General features: G+C 38.6%; 1 non-coding gene across 1 annotated transcript; it reads left to right on the top strand.

Annotated features, from left to right (window-relative positions):
• Positions 1 to 632: 632 nt before the first annotated feature.
• On the top strand, positions 633 to 705 carry Trnaa-agc (transfer RNA alanine (anticodon AGC)). The gene has a single exon. It is a non-coding gene; the product is annotated as a tRNA-Ala (tRNA).
• The last annotated feature ends 17,832 nt before the right edge of the window (positions 706 to 18,537 follow it).

The raw sequence follows: 18,537 nt of genomic DNA, 5'->3' as shown, positions 1-18,537 counted from the left end.
ATCTAGAGGAGAAAAACAGAAAGAAATGTTATATAAAGTTATAAATAAATATTAAAGGAAGCAACTCTTAAAGATAGTATGTATTCTTAAGTCTCGTGCTCTTTTACTTTCCTGTGATCCTGGCAACTTGGTGGCGCCACGTGATCAAATGAGAAAGCAAACGAAACAAGTGGGGGCCGGGGACGAATCGAATGATAACACGTCATCTTCGAGTAATTCGATTTACATGCCTCGCGTAACTTTCATAAGCCAAATTTGCAACGCAGAAGTAATCTTTGTCGATACTGCCACCATAATTTTCAAATATTGTTTTTCCCACATACTTACTATTTTACAAAAAGACAGTATTTCGTTTGTTCTTCGCGGTTTGATAGTTTAATATTCGATTACTAGAATACAGTGTCCAATGTTTCCAATCAAAAAAAACATTAATATTCAATGAGAAAAAAGATAATCTACTATCAAAATTATCATTGCACATCTTTTATTTAGCAATTGTTTAGGCATTCTGAGACGATGGTATTTAAAATGAAGGGTAATGTGAAAAATTGTGGAATTAAGATCATCGAAGTCAATAATTTATTTAACTGTACTCAAGACCGTGATTAGCAACAATCACAGTATTCGCAACAGGGGGCGTAGCTCAGATGGTAGAGCGCTCGCTTAGCATGCGAGAGGTACCGGGATCGATACCCGGCGCCTCCAAAAACCATATTTTTTCTTCTTTTTAGTTTAAACAATACATTTTTTATTGCAAACATTACATAACATAAATTCCCCCAATTTCAAATACCATAAACGTAAACACAATGCTCATATATTTTTCTATTCACGACTATTGTTATCGTATCATTACACACGTTCGTTATTTAATAATATTACTCTTTTAACCTACAAAATTGATCAGATATATCGAATCAAACGTCCATTCGACTTCAACCAATTTGCATGTACTAATAACACAGTTTCCATTAATTAAAAAAAAATATCATCACAAGCAGCAATAAAAACATCTGCCACTTATTGTATTACTATTTTGTCCGTATTTTGTAACGATACACGAACTGTGAATGATCGATCAATTTTTAATCGGTATTCGCGGAAATCTTATTTAGAATAATATTTATTTAAATAGACGTTTTTTTCAAGTTTTCTAGAGATTCGTACATTTTGTAACCGACGTTCGGAAGCAGCAATCGTTGTTGAATAAACATTTTTTGCGAGTTTTATTATACGCTTCATTGCGAGCTAAGAATTATGGATGAGATGATTGACGGTCGGCGAATAAGAATTGACCGGCCACCAGATGGTCATACGAGTATAGCAATGCGCACGGACACACATAAACCGCGCATCCAGGTATAGCGTTTAGGCGTTGTTCGTGGCGCTATCCTAAGCTCGTTTAGCTCCTCTGGCCACCTCCACATCGGATCTGCTAGCCGGTTGATTCTAAACCACGATTTACCAACAACCGGCAGCGAAACTAGTGCTGGTTTGGCATCGTCCACATATTCATCCTAATCCCCATCCTAATCTCTCTTGACAAGAGTTCCTTGCGACGCTTCGTAACCACACCTGTTGATTTAAACGACTATAAACAATGAAACATTGAAACGCGCGTTAATCTGTAGTTCCCCATTATACCGACGATTCTAAAAGTGTCACATACATACATGCATGTATATTTTATTTGTAGATATTTAGATTTTTGGATCCGATCGTATCAAAAAATATTACTACATTATTTAACAAAATATTCCTTGATATATACGGTCTACTAACGTGCAATTTACACACCACTGCCCAATTTTATGAGTAACTTACTCCGAAATGTTTAATAGCTTAAACTATTTTCAAAATTAATAGCATTGGGTCATTTCATAAGTTTGTGCCGTTCGTTCTTCCTAGAGTGAAATTTATCGGTTCATGGAATGTCTGATACATTTACAATACCAATATCAACATTTATAAAGATTTGGAGGGCAAATAGGGGTAATATCGAAGCTCCAAGTGTTGTTTCACGCTAACTTATCATATGAAACTTAAATGTATGACAGCATAAAGACTTTCACTCGTATCCAATAAAAATATACGATTAAATTGTCCACGGAAGATATATGTAACTGAAAATTGATGGAAAGATTCCACTAGGAAACATTCTCACCGATAATTTTGCAAACCTATACTGAATTGTCTACTGAGTTCCGAAGTCTATTTATCATCTTCCTTTTCTTCTTATGAAACGATGGTAAAAAAGATAGTAGTTTCATGCGCGGGTGCATCATTCATCCCTGCCCAGATTCTGTGATCCTGGTTCTTACCCCGATCTAGGTTCTCAGCGCCATTGTTCGGATGCGGTCAAGCGTCCTTTGGAGAGCATTGCGCGTGACCGCTACTCAAGTAACAAGAGACCTCAGGCTCCTTGGAATACACAGTATGCACATTAGGGTGATCCTTAGCTACGTAGTGGCTACTAACTTAGCTAATAAGTGGCAGATGTTTTTATTTTTTTTGACGCACTCTCACAGATTGTGACACTTGATGAAAATATCATTTATGCCAAATTTTAGCGTGATTGGACAACTAGTAGACACGTACCGCATTTGAATTGAAGTTTTGAAATTATAACGATTTCGCATTAGAGTCGAATGCACTTGTATTATCGTATTCTAAATTTGTTAACCGATATTTTTTGGTGAAATTATAATTCCTTTACTGTAAAATAATAACACTATATATGCGTGTGATCTCCGCTACTATCGTTCAATTTATTATTAAACATCGCATATAACATGGGGAGTAAGTCATAATTCGTGATTTTTCCTTATGTATGGAAACTAAAACCGAATGTAGGTGTGCTACGTTTTGCCATACGATTGTTTTCAATTGAAAGGACGAGGCACATACGATCGTGTGTCAAAAAATCACGTTTCTTTGCATCGTACTAGGAAAAGGTTCTTTTCCTTTTTTCACGAGAATTAATAAATTCCGCTTGATTGTTGGGTTAGAGAAGATCGCAGAAACCATTTTTCAAGTACACAGTCATAATCTTCTGTTCTTCTTGTACGCCAAGTTTTATGCAATGCTAATAGTTTTCGAGCTTTGATCACGATCAAGACACTTGTTTTGAGATCCAATTTTATTTTCCATACGTTGTAAAATAACACACACAATACCTGTCTATTACCAGGAAGCTTTGTTCCAAAAATTTCACTTTCGTCATGCCACAACAAATATATTTCACCGGAACTTCTGGTCTCCATTTTTGTACACATTTCTCTATGAATAATATTTGGCGAACTGCACACGACGAACTCTTAATTCCTTCCTGTACCATTTAGCTCGACGAAATTCGGGCCCAAACGATAGGCATCAACGCACGGTACACAGACCAGACTGATGCTAAACTGCTTTGTAACAGAGGTTATAAGAATCGCGACCGACTTTTGTGGCGTACTGGTAGGAACTAAAACTCAATCACGATCGTCATTTACTGTCCGCGAGCCTGGCGTTATGTTTACGTTTGGGCCAAAATCTTTGTCACGAGTCAAACTCGTTAAGGTACGGGAAGGGGTTAACAATAACTAAATAAGAGACGCTTCTTGTTCCTACCGCCTTATCGTTGAAAGTAATATACAAATATTATTAATATATATATCTGAGAAATTGTACTTCTAGTTAAAAATGTTCTTTAGTACTTCTAAAATGACACAATACAATTATGTCCTAAATTTACGTGAAATCGCCTATAATTTAACAATTTTAACTCAAATGCGGCACAGATTCCAGTTTTCCAATCATTCTCAAATTTTGCACATGTTATTTTCTCTCTAAATGACATGATTTAGGAGGGTAAGACCGAGCAAAATCGAAAGTCGAAAAATAAGGGCCACCCTAATATGTACTATACTTTTCTACTCCAGGCGCTGCGTTGTATAGGATACTGAATATAACAATGACAATCACACTCACGTTATTGTTTTAAACATAAGGAATTATAATTTCATTAAAAGATATCAGTCGACAATTTTGGTAGAAGATGGTACAAGTGCATCCGACTCTAACGCGAAATCATAAAAATTTCAGAACTCTAATTTAAATGCGGCACGGTTCTTGTTGTCTAATCTCGCTGAAATTTTGCACAGAACTTTTATTCACCAAGTGTCACAATCTGGAGGGGTGTGTCAAAAAGTAATCGAAAGTCGAAAAATAAGGACCACTTTAATACACATTCATCCAATAGAATCTACAACAGAGAAGAATTAAGACCAAACCTCCTGTGAGAAATTTTAACGTTCCCTAGGTGGAAATTGAAATCACAAGCAAAATACGATGTCCTGTACATTACGCGCCATCTGTAATATGCTATTTTTTTTAAATTTATCCTTTAAAAAAGATCTCGAAACGAACTATATCCATTGCTATTTAGCTGACGATGGATTTATGGCAGGGTCAAGAGCTGAACACGATTCTAACGATGGCTGCGTGACTTCGAGGCCATTGTCGATTATTTACGACAAGTTTGCATGTGTCGAGCGAGGCAGGTGACCAGACATCGCACTGTCGATGAACAAGGTCTTTGTCCTAAAGTATCTGGCCAGTGAAGAAGGCAACTAGCCTTTCGACAAAAGGACCTCTCAGAATCTTTGAAAGACTCAAATAGTCGATTATATTATATTTCTAACAAACCCTCGCATATACCAACGTCTTGTACCAATGTGTTTGAGATTCAAAGCACATTTTCGTCACGATGGAAAATAGAAAAATCGATCGTTAAAGACATTCTCATTTCTGAAGAAAAATAAACGCTCGTATTCTGTTATTCTCGTTGTTCCATCAAGAATTCTATCGAACCTCCTTGTTCGATATCTCCCACTCGAACGCAGGATGGGATTTCAGCCCCCCTCGGTTGACCCAGTTGGGCACAAAACTGTCACAATAAAAGTATCACCAACGCACACAGGCTCACCGTGCAACCCCCCCCCCCACGCTTCGTGTTCTCCTGTTGCTCCGCATGTTTTTTCTTTGTTCAACGCTTCAGAATTTACCACCCATTTATTACGGACATGCATGGGCATGTTTCATACTACGTCGAACAGTAAGGCCACGCACAACCCGTACGACCACGTGTTACAAGAGCACAAGGGAAGACCGAACACGTCCTGCAACCCTAATAATGCGTGTGTAGATAAGGTGACGTAATGTGCGTGTCACTTGCACATTCCTCGAACAAATGTTTTCTCAAACGAATTCGCCTGAAACGCGTTCGTACGCTGTGCACAAAAATTACGAACGCCAGATACGGCGAAGGTACTTGTCTAAAATTTTTAATTTCGAATAGAAAGTAAAAATCGTAACTCTGGTATCGATGTCGCAAGATTTCTACAACCTATTGGTGAAATACCTACCGTGGAAACAAATGTAGAAACAAATAGCTCGATCTAGGAGCTTTGCAATCGTTGTTGTTGTTATTATGTTTCTAAATGTTCGAGTCTCGTAGGTAACGAGCATCCACGCAAGGAGGACTGTTTTTCTTAAATATTACGTCGTTTAAATTAACTTTTCCTTTTCTTATATTCGTACACTACGATACTTTTGTGGCTAGTCGAAGTTCACACCTATTCCGTCGTTCCTTTTCACAAATCAGTTCCTTTAATCTTGCCCATACGTTTTCAATCGAATTAAGACCAGGAGTACTCGCATGCCATTGATATTGTTGAAATGTATATCTCCTGACAAGGCGTTCATTTACAAAAATTAATCTTTCATTATGAGATCGAGGTAGGTTCTTCGGTGACCGAGTGGAGGGCCGGATGTTTATAGTAATAGAGATGAGATCCCGAGACTCTAACGCATTCGTTCCTTGGTCCCCCGACGCTTGGAAAGTTAGTCTTTCACGAGAGTTCGTTCGATCGAGTTGAGATATAATCTTCCTCTAGTAAAAAAGATAGTTTAAAAACGTGTAATAATATAAAGTGCAGTGCAATTTCCATAAATCAATAATCCTAATAGTTTCAACAGTGTTCTGTTACAAAAAGTTTTCTATGCTTCGCTACGATGACAACTGGGCATTGTCATTTTGGAAAATAAAGTTTGAAGCGTCTTCGATCCAATTCTCGTTACGAGAAAATAAAAAATGTAAGTAGAATATAAATGTATAGAGTAAGTGGTAGGAATGTGAGATATCCTTTTTATTTTTTAACCAAAAATCTCGCAGAATAGTAAAAATTAACTCTTTGCACTCGTATGTTGCCATCTTACATTTTATTATTGTAAATATATTTACATTAGAATTTCATTCTAGGGGTCCTTTTTACAATGTTTTTTTTAGTTTCTGCTTAAATATATGCGTATATATAAATAACAAATAGAAGATTTTTCCTCTTTTGTCCTGGCTAATTGGTTTTGTTCCCGAGATCACTGTTCAAGAGGGGGTGAGATGCAGATTAAATTTTTGTATTTTTCTAATTTCTTCTACTAAACCGACAAGTTAAATTGTAATATGTTCCCATAAAAATGTTTTCATTTTGATCGAGTATGAAAAAAAATTCCGAGTCGATTAGTAACCATCTCAAATATAAATACGAGTGCAAAGGGTTAAAAACTTTCAATAAATAAATTTAGAGAATTTCATCTGAAATAAACTGCACGAGTATAAATATCGTGGACCTTGCAAAACCTACGAATTTTTTGATGGTTGCTGCTATATGATACTTTGACAAAACCTTCCTTGACAATATTGCATATGGCTCAAAACCTGTGTCTCATATTTCTACCCTATGTCGTAATCTTACCTTCTCCTCTATTTCTGAATTAATCAGAAAGAAGGAAGAGGTGCTCCTGTCGCCTAAGTACCCTCTTCTTTGCTGTTTCCCCTTTTCACTTACGCGGGTCCCCCCTTCGCGCTTCATTCGTGACTTTGCCGCACCTCTTCTGTCGGCTCGCGTGCGAGGAAGCGTTTCCCTGAATCGGATGTCCCGTGATGTATCTCCAGGATGCTCGTTGTTTATGCGTCCCTTGCACAGTTGGACCGCAGTCAGGCTTTGGCCTCGGCCCCAAAAAGGAGCAAGGAGGAAGAGTCAAAGGAAGCGAAAGCAGAGATCATGCTTTCCCGATAACTCACGCTTGTACAGCAGTGCGTGAGCCTAACCAGTCTGCAAAAGCGTGGCGAAGTTATGGTGTAGCCGCGTACGAGCGTACAGTGTCGACTAAAATGTTCCCGACGCGAACTCCGAACGTAATTTTTCGAATCCTCGAACCGTTCGATCGGATACGAACGGTCTACGGTGTATGAGATCGATAATCACTGATCACGGGGGTACCAATGAAAATGAAAGAAGGGTTGATAATTTGAAAAAAGAATTGAAATTGGTATTAACTAAAAAGTATTAAAGTTACATAAAATTGCAAGAAAGAAATGAAATGTTCGAAGAAACGTAGTCAAATATTTATTATCAAGTTTACGAATGTCACGAACTCCCAATGTATAAATATTGACACGATTTATGAGATGGGGTAATTCCTTCGATACGTCATCGATTAATTTTTTTTAATTCACTTTGCACGTATATTTTTCATTGCAGAATTGTTCCGTCGAAACACGTTTCTCGTGAATGGAGCGTGTAAGCTGTAGTATCGTAAACTTTTAATCGACACTGTACATAATAAAGTGTGCGTACGTGCGTCTTCTGGATGTGTGTATTTATATATGGTACACATGGAAAGTGGTCGGACCCTTTGAACACTCCCTATGGGGGCTGATTCCTTGGTAAGGCCACGCATTGCCTCTCAAGCCCTTCATTCCTTCGTGTCCTTACAATGCCTACATGTGTAATATGCGACACCCCCTTGTACTTTATACTAGTTACAAACGTGATACAATTATGGGATTTTTTTCTATTGATCGTGCATCAATTAGTGAAAAGTCATTCTAGAAATTTACATAAAACATCAATTACAACGTACGTGCACGGTTAAGAATAATTAAATTGCGATACAATTTTGCCTACGGCACATATTTATGATGCTAACGCATTAACGTAAATAGCAAGAAAGTTTTATATTTAACAACAATCGATGATTATTGTTATTATTTATTGTTAAACTTGCATATTAACATACTTTGACGTTTAGTTCTTTTGTTAGTCATAAATAAGAAAAATTTAAACATTGATGTACATAATATGAATGCTCTATATATAACAGTCTCTGATGGTACAGTTTGCATAGTTGTTTTTTACGTATTGCTAAATTTTAATATTCCACACAAATGTTTCACAGTTCGTTGTACGTAAAAGTGAAACATTTAAAATTATATTCCCCATGTTTGAGCAATATTTTTTAACAATTTGATACATTAGAAACCGAAGTTGATATTCAACATGCAAATAAATTATCTGACGATGTTAAAACTATATCAATGCAAACATAACTGTATTGCACCCAAAATAAAAAAAAAATCACACCACAATTTTCATTCCATCGATGTTCGATGCACATTTCAACGAACGTGTCAATAACAATGCGTAGAATAAAGTATAAGTTAACGAACGAAAAATGTTTGGGCCCGTTTCGCGGGAAAGATAATTATTCGCCAAAATTGACATCAAAAAACTCGAATCGCGCGAGCAATTTATTGCGTGGGAGGCGATCATCGTTCGATTTGTAGGCATCGAGCGCGACGGTACTCCCACGCTTCGACCTCTTTAACGCGATGTGTTCCTGGTAAAAAATCTCGTTCTCTATTGTTCCACCCTAATTAATGTCCGCAACAGCAGTCTACGCCCCAGGTCGCTATGTGCTCGTGTCCCTGAGTATCATACGTCCCTGCTACCTCGCGCTGTCACTTATCCAATATCTGTAAACAAAAAATGGTCATTAACAACGGGCGGGGTAAGATGAATGGGCCTCTTTCTGTAGTATACGCTACACGCGCGTACACACCTTTCGTCATATGCGTACGACAATGACAGGAAATTATAACGACGTCACGAAGAATCTTCCACGATCCACTTAACGCGTCCCTGCATGCACTTGACCTTGATACCTTTGTTTAACAAATATTGTTGAGAATCCTATTTTCCACGTATCTTACAAACTTTTTAATTTTCACTTCGATGAACCAACGCTGATAAGCTTAGGACGTTACGATATTAATTATTTTTAATGTTCCCTTTGACAAGTTAACACGTTGACTGCCAATCTAAACCCGTAAAATTATTTACAAGACCAAAACTTTGATTTTAGACAATTGTAAACTACATAACTTAAAACTTGTCGTAGTACTTTCTCTCGTAACCTCACTAAAATTTATGAAGCTTATTAAAATTTATTTGCTTTAACATTTCAACTTGAGAATTAATTGTTTCAGTTCCATTGTTAGAAGCTCTGTCACCCATATATGGGCGACGTGACAGTGAAAGTGTTAAAATGCAAGGAGGTCGTTTTGAACATCTATTATTCAAAAAGAAAGTCTACAACTTGAAAATGGAGTCAAATGGAACACATGTTTATGTGAACTTTTATTATAGTTTTCTTGAGTGGAATCTAATTATCTCTAACTATCGAATGTTTTGACGTCCAAGGCAGGATCTGCTAGGGTTACCTTGTTAATGGACCAGTTTTCCTTTTCTTTTCACATTTGTTTCGTTACTTAAGTTTGTAATTTGTCACAAATAACAAGCCTGTCCGTGAAAGATTTATGTTTGCTCAGAGAGCGTTGTGGAAGGAAATGCATGTTTACGCGATAAGGAATGGCACTGATAAATTGCAGAGTCGAGCGAGAGAGGAGTGGGGCACGCGTCGAACAGTGTTATGTTCGATAAGCGTCGGTGAACGAGCTTTTTTTTAAATACAAAATGTCGCGTCGCGTAACAGGTTAGCACGCTGCGAGTAGGTGAACTTTACAAATGTAACGTGACCGCGTTTATCGGTAATACATCGCTTTACCTTCTGTTTTCCTGGGTAATTGCAAACTTTACTTAGTTTACAACGATTTGTTACATCGCCGTCGCGAATACGTGGAAAATTGCAATACAGCGCGCTACGAGCAACGATTTCGCGCCCATCTGGCCTGGTTCCCTTACGAATTTTTACAGAGCACTGTACCCTCGCGATCGGTGCTTAGAAAACATTGTTTTCTATAACATTACATAATTTTGCAACATAAGAATTTATCTACGTATTTATATATCACTGTATCAACTTTTCCGTAACAGAATATTGTTAAATGTGCTTCCTTGCACCCCGAATGTACATTTATCTCTAAGTCTGAACGACATATTTTATTTCATTCTTTAAATCATGTTTTATGCAGTGCAATAACGACGTACAATTATTAATAAGCAATTTGTGAAATTCCACTCTCCGCTTTAAAAAACTCTAACAGCGCGTATTAAAATTAGTTAAACTTTAAACGTGTGCAGTCCCGAAGCTACTAGTGTTTTCTCCATAACTAAGTCATGGTTAGAAGTGATCAATCTTCCTTTTTAAAATGATTTTTCGTTTTTGTCGATTCGACTTTTCGTTTTCGAGATATCGCAATTTATGTAAATGGTAATTTTTCTTGATTCGACTATCGCTGTCTTCGTTTGACGCGTCGCGCCGGACCTCTCTGTCTCGTACGTGACTTGTGACTATCGTGGCCCAGTGACCTAGTTACTACGAGCACGTACGGTCAACGACCTTGACAAGGCCGTAGTAAGAAAGTAAACAAACGCTTTGGACCCTCGTATCTGCGTAACTAGCCACCGCATCGACTTGAAATTAAAATCGCTATATCTCCGGAACTAATTAAGCTATCGACTTGTTCGAATGCTCGTTTTAAAGAGCATTTCATCCTCTATCCAATGACTATACCAGCTACTATAATTTTTGCTGTCTTCTATGTTTATTTTCACATTCACTTTGACGCTACATGCCTATTGATTATACGACTGATGTGGGATAAAACTGGACTATAAATTGTTTATTTATTTGAAAATGAATTTAAGTTTGTATACAGGGTGTTTACATAATTACTATCCTATTTTTTCGTAAATAATTGTTTAATCTCGAATTAACCACCGTATCGACTTGAAAGAAAATTTATTTTCATGAGTGTTTTATCTTCTATCCGATGAAAATAACTAATATACTAATACTGTTGAAATACTAATGCACGTTTAGAGTAATAAGTAATATTGAATATTTTTGTGTAGGTTCTTAGAATTCAATGCTTTAAGAAAAAATATGCAACATAAAAGAGAAGGATATCTTACGAATAAACTTCAAAATACAACTTTCTATAGTATATATAATGCAAAAATTACGTTGCTTCGTAAAAGTGAGAAAGAAAGACTGATCATTTGGCCTATCATAGTAGGGAGGATTAGTGTTGAAAGATTCAAATTGCAACTGTAACTGCATAAATACTGGATCAACGGTCGTTTATCTTTTATTCATTAATTAAAATTTTTATCGAGATATACAATTTGCCTATCTATGCATCTAACCTTTTTTACTCGCTTTGGAACACTTACAAACTGTTTCGTTGTCGATTGCAACCGTGGCTCAACTCGTTACTCGATGTTTCTACTTTCCTAATAATCGCATGTCTCGTCGGTTCTAACCCATTTCTTTCCATGGCTCCGTTCCGTTTTATGCTTTGTATTTGTATTGTGGTGTCAAAAGGCCGAATGTAGAGCACCTACAAAATAAAGAAACGCACCCAGATAAAGAAAATCTGAAATTTAATATCTATTTGTGTATTCATAATGATATTACTATGAGAAAAGGAAGTAGCGTAGCACAAAATATATACAATACTCATCCAAGGTCAGGCTTAGTTATCATCTATGGGGGAAAAATTAATATTGACAAAATTATAGAATTCTCAGAACCAAATACTTTTGAAATGTTAGGAATAAATATAAAAAAATGAAGAAAAGATAGAAAAGGGAATTCCTTTAATGTGTAGGAATCCGGTATGTAGCTTCATAATAAAATCATGGTCATTGATTTTTAACAAAATAAATTTCATAGATAACACAATATTGTTACGAGATCTAAATGCAGAAAACAAGATCTGGTACTGTAGAAACAATAATGAGGCAAGAAATAACCTAGAAAGTATCTCTAAAATATAAGTATAATTTGAAAAGAAAAATCTAAATATGTGAAAAGTATCTTCTTCGGAGGTGATTCAATCACTTCCGCCCGATGGGTTTCACAACGTCATCATCGAACGTTAATTCATTGAAGGGAATCAGAATAAACTCCTGCAATGTTGATACTTCTCTAATATCATGACAACGAGCGCAGGCCACCTCCTTGACGTCGGTTTAATCTGTTTGGCACATCTCGTCCGGTTTTTAAGATCAAAGAAACACACGTTATTCCCGGGATATTTTTGAACCTTTGGAGTGCAAATGTTCTGTACACATGTTTCCCTTTGACAGCAGCAAAGGAAGCTCTGCCAGGAGATATTTAGAAACTTTACGATTTTTTTTTAAATTAGTTTATAGCTACATGAACTACTCGAGTAAGTTATTAATAACTTGGTAGGAACTGATCGCGAATTACAGTTTAAAAAAAAAGTTGAAATGTCCGAAGAAAAAAAAACTAAACGAAAAGGTTATCTTACCATCAAACTAATTCAGAGTAAACAGTTATATAGCGTCTCCAGACGACTTCGATAACCAACATGAACATTGCTTCTCATCATGGAAACTTGAAATAATGGAATAACGCCCGCTAATGTGCTTACCTTTTATTGCGTGCATCTGGTCGTTCAAAGTTCGAGCAAGAACCTTCTCGTGTCTCCTGATCGAGTTATGCAAATGCATAACCGGTGCTGTAAAAATTTCTCTGTGTCCATTTCCCCCTGTTTCGACTTATTCCAGTTTCATCTACAACAGAACAGACCGGCTGCGACGCCCCTAAATTCGATGAGCTGCCAGCTGCGCGAAACCCCTGCAGAGAAACAGGATCCACGACAACGCGTATGGGTCGATGACTGTAGCGTGACACGTTTAATGAATAACGGGAGCAGCCACCCTCTCTGGAGGGGTTGAAAATCACCCCCTGCAACCTCGTGTTACCCTACTACCAAACCGCCCTTGTTTTCCAATAAACACAAAGTGTGCAGCCCTTGGACAAGGGTTGGCCGGTAGAAAATCAGAATCGTCGCCATCCTTGAGAGGGTGGACGCTCGTTCGGTCGACGACGTCCCCGGGGAACGTTTCAATTGGAAACCGATAAGACGGCTATCGGAAATATTGGCTCGACCTTCTGGGATTGATGACGGCCTGCTCCATTTCCGGTCGAGTCTTCGCCGAGCGTGCGAGCGTTACACGTTCGATTTATCGATTCTCGGTACGGTCGGAACCTCTAGTTCTCGTATGCAGCCCCGTTCCGAGAACCAATCGGGAATTCCTATTCCCGATCACCGAGCACCCCCGTATTTATTGGCTATCGAACCGCCGATACGCACCCCCGGCGCGCTGATGAACTCTCGATACCTCAAGTTCTCTCAAGATTCGCCCGGGCGTCGATTGTCTTACATGGCGGGCGCCATTGATCCGTGCGGACGCGAAACGAGAAAGGGAAACGGAAGAAAATATCAAAAGGGACGAACGAAAATGTATTTTAATTCGACGACGTACACGCGACCAGAATCTTGCAATTTAATATTTAAGGACCCCTCGAGCGCTAATGAGAGTACTCCAAAATCTTAAAAGCCACGTTTTAAATGTGTGTCGAGGGTTTTAAAATAATTTTCAATTCGATGAAAAGAGATCCAACAGGGGATGAGTGGCAGGCACGCGTGAAGTCTGTGCGCGTGACGGGATCTGAAAATTAAATATTTAAAGAATTATTAAATGATAGACGAAGTACATTATACGCTGCTGTTTTTCATAACCGGTGTTTAAAGTTCTTTTTTATTTTTAAATAGTATTCCCGTCGATGTACCAATTGAATATCAATAATAATATATTGCAATTTGTAAAAAATCTTTATATAATTTCCTCGTGCATCGACCCCTTTAGATAATACCAAGGACCACGAGGACCGTTACTCCTATCAATAATTCTGTAACCCTGTTCAAGTAGTAATACCATCCGTAATACCTCTTTCTCCCATTCGGTTTCGGTAAACTCTGGCCTCCGTCTCGCGTATTCGTATCGTCGAATGACAATTAAAATTCTAGAAATTATTCTGATTAAATACGCTATGTTTACACGTTTGTCAACGTATTATATTTTAGGGATGTTTCGAAGGTAGTTAGGCCATTGCTATATGACTGGCGACAGTTTTATGGCTGGGACAAGGGCTGAGTGCAACTCTGACGAAAGCCACGCACCCTTGCAGGCGTCATTGTTTACGACCAGACGTCGCCACGTTGAAGAACAAGAGACATGGTCCTAAAAGGTCTGGTCACGAAATGGAGAAGGCAGCTTTCGACAAGAGGACACCCAAAAACCTTTGAAAGACTCGATCGTCAATATTATACTTCCAATAGTCTGATGCAAATATGTTTCAGACAAGAGTTAATCAGTTTCTGGTCAGCTACAAAAGATCAAGGCTATCTTCATTTTTTAAATGACATTGCATATTTTTTCTTTATATTATTATAACTCGTGTCAAGACGAATTCAATGACCTGGTATACCATGACCTTCGGATGACCTTGGCCTTAGAAATTTAGGTTTAATCAACAGAAGCATGTGAGGGAGTTCGTCACGATAGCATTATAACTGCAACTAATACAAATTTGTTTAGACGACTGGAATTGTGCTTACAAGAAAATGGCTTACAATTCGAGCACTTATTGTACATTAATTGAAATAAAATAATTTTCGATATTAACGTTTCTGTTGATTAAACCTAAATTTTTGGAGTACTAATAGTTCATGGTACATATACCAGGTCGTTAAATTCGTCATAACGAGCTACAATAATATAAAGCAAAAGATATGCAATGCCATTTAAAAAAATGAAAATGACCTTGACTTTTTATAATAAAAATATTTTCTTTGACATTCTTTATATCTAAACTTGTAGTTGGCCAGAAACTAATTAACTTTAAAGAAAATAAATCTAGATAGGACTCTTGAATTTTAACGAGTCTGTAAAAATAAGTTCAATAAGAAATGATGGGTATGCTAGTTTTCAGTTGTCTAAAAATAAAGTCTCGTTTTCGTGGACAATTTGAGAGGTTTGGTCTGACAGTCAACGTGTTGAAGGCAGACTCAATAAATTCTCATTACCTTTCAAATCATTTGAATCAATAAAGTTGACATAAAACTATGATTCGACAAGTTTGTACTTAGGTTTTCTCGTTAATTTTTATAATTCCTTGTACCTTGAACTAATGATATAGCAATTCATATAAACATTATTCGTTACTTCGAAAAACGCCATTTCGTTTCATTTGGTCCGCGTCTCGGACATTTTTGCACGCTCTGCAACGTAAGAAAGGCAGCTTCTGTAAAGAGGATCGCGTGGAATCGCACGACGTTTACTCCGAAACCTCTTTCACCCATTTCCAAAAAAGATTTCACACCCAGCAACTCGATACGCGTTTACTCGAGAATCCAGACGCCATGTTTACGGCAACAGCGTACGCGTGGCGTCGTGGCGGTGATCAGGCGAACTACGAAGCATCCCCCTCGACGGTAGGGTGAGTTCACCCTCCGATCGTGGCGCAACACGGACGCAATCCCCTACCCAGCTACTCGTCGGGAGAATGTATCTCCGTCGCTGCATGCTCGCCTGGCAAGGTGGCGGGCACCGGCGACGCTTCGTCCCTCGAAAGGAACCGATAAAAACCTCCGCAGCATCTTTTTCTCCAGCCGACTTTCAACGAGCAGACCGCCTGGAGACAGGGCAGAGAGACCTTGGACCCCTGCGTTCAGCCACTTAAGCAACCGGCCGTCTCACTGCGGCCAGGATCGTATGGCGAACGAGGGGGTTCGCGACCGATGTCGCAGGTTCGGCCGCGCGATTTATGATGTCTTTTTACCCCCCTGCACACACCCTTATTTCGTTTTTCTTCGATCTCTCTTTTTTATTCGCCTTTCCTTGGCAGCCTCGAACGTGTGCACGCACACCGATCCCGGGTTATCGATCTCTGCCGATGATGGCTGACAGCGCCAGCGCGCCACCCCCGTCGCGCGCATATCACCGCGTGCATAACCGCCCCCGCGTCGAAACTCGCGACGCGTCCCGACGCGCGCAACGCCTGTCGAACAGCCTGTCAACCTCGTTCGCGATTACTAATTTTATTTTCATTCGTTTCACCGTTGAATCGCGGATTCAACGAAATATTTATTTACACTGTAACCCTCGTTGACCCCTCGCGACGGTGGGAGGTCATAAATTTCTTGAGGCATCGAAACAGACTGTCGACCGTCAAGACGAGATAAGCGACATAAATGGACGCAGATAGAAGTCTTTCGCCCAGTGTCAATGTATCTAGACACTTGCTATGCACGTTGTCGATCTTTGAACTATCGCAACTTTGCGAACAGAGGTCGAACAACGATCTTCCTGGGGTCATTTTGTAGGTTGAATTTTCTCTCAAATCCTTTTACACAAGAAAGAGAGTGTGCTTTATGCAACTGAAATGACTATTTAAAGATTACCTCCATAAAAGTTAATATTTCAGATTTTGTTGCCATTTTATTTGAACAAGGAACGTCTATATTGAAATACGAGTACAACATCTATTCTATACGTAATAATAGCGAAAAAACGATGTAAAATTCTGGAATCATGTTAAAAAATGATTCGAAAAAGGATCAAAGACCGCCTTAAAGGATTACATAGTCGGTTAAAGCTTGCATAAATGAAAGAATCGAAATGTTTACTGGTAAAAACTACCCTCGAGAAGCGCGCGGTTCCTTTTCTGTGCTCCTGTTGTAAAAAGCCTCGAGCCATCCCAAATCGAAGCCCGTTTGACCGCGAAGCCCATATCCATCCCTGCTAGACGAGCTAAAGGGTACAACATTTTTCGAGTACTCGGTACTTTCTCGATCGTATGAGCCACTGATCCGACATTCCTTCTTTCGACTGCCGACGAGACTTCAGAATCTGACGAGTCTGTGAGAGACAACGACATCGGGGAACCATCCTCCTTCGATGAAACGAAGCAACGGAGACGCCTGGTACGCGTTGGCTAGCGAAACACGAACAAGGAAAATGATAAAAGAGAGACCGAATCGAAAGAGGTGGCTGTCTACGAAAACGGGAGTGGAACGGTACGCGAATTATGAAAGAAGTGGTCCAGCCAATCGAGATGAAAGAGATCAACTCGACGTCATGGAAACCTGATACGTAGAAACTGAAGATCATCTCGACGCGTGGTTCAAACATAGTGCAACGGGTTGGGCGTCGTTTTTGTACTACGTTATCGGAGATTACGAGATAATTTTAAAATGAGCGATGCGAGTCGATGAATTACACGGGTAATCAGATCTGAGATTTACTTTGCAAAGTTACACCTGACGAGCCTCGATCAATTTTTTGATCATCCATTTTATTAAATTTAAGAGGTCATTAGACGGTTCTTGATTAGCTCTTTTACTAGGGAGCAGAGAGATTTTTATGAAATTATCTAAAATATAGAAATATAGATTGGATAGAAGATTCATTATTTCAGTGTTGAGAACCGCACGAATTTTTTGATCACGTTAAGAAGTACGGAATACGAATAACGTCCAACTCTGAGTATCAAGATACTTACTCCAATCGGTTTGATAGAGAGAGGGGATGAACGAAAGGGAAGTGGCAGACACGAGCGGTCGAACTGGTCCAGGGAATCTAACGACTTATAAGATGAAATGGACACCAGCTGCCCTTCTATGCGAGCCTGGTCCAAAGATGTTGAAGATCATCTCGAGAAACAGTCCACTGTCGCAGCATCTCGATCATCTCTCCTGGCAATTTCGAGATCATTTAATTGCCCGACATCTTTCCGCGAAGTCGAGCAACGAAGATTGGCGCGGAAATTTAAGCGTCGCGACCGTCTTTTCCTTATCCTCGTCTCTATGCCCTTGTTGAATATCAATACGACGATTCACAGTACGATTAATATTAATAACACTATAAATTAACATGCAAAAATCTATAGAAACCAAACCTATATAACGCACTTGTTACACAAAGTATCGATATTATGAACTGTCAAAATAATTTTGCTCGTACGTAATAAAATTTAGACAATGACTCGACCATCTCGATTCAAATAAAATTAAATACTAGTATTTTATAATGGCACAGAAAAGAACGTAAAATACTCTTTCAACAATATTCGAGTAAAAGATATCGTAAGATTAACGTCAACCTTTCGTTCGAATGTTTTGAAAGTAGTCTGCTGCTATTTGGTTAGTCACAGATTTATGACAGGGTCAAGGGCTGAGCGTGATTCTGACGAAAGCCATGTCGATTGTTTACGATAGGTTTGCACAAGTCGAGTGAACCAGGACTGTCGAAGATCTAAATCTTTGTCCTGAAGGATCTAGCCACTGTGTGAAAAAACATAGCTTTTATGGACACG

This window comes from Colletes latitarsis, chromosome 9 (genome assembly GCF_051014445.1).
Source record: "Colletes latitarsis isolate SP2378_abdomen chromosome 9, iyColLati1, whole genome shotgun sequence".
NCBI lineage: Eukaryota > Metazoa > Arthropoda > Insecta > Hymenoptera > Colletidae > Colletes > Colletes latitarsis.
This window is presented reverse-complemented; position numbering and strand designations above follow the sequence as displayed.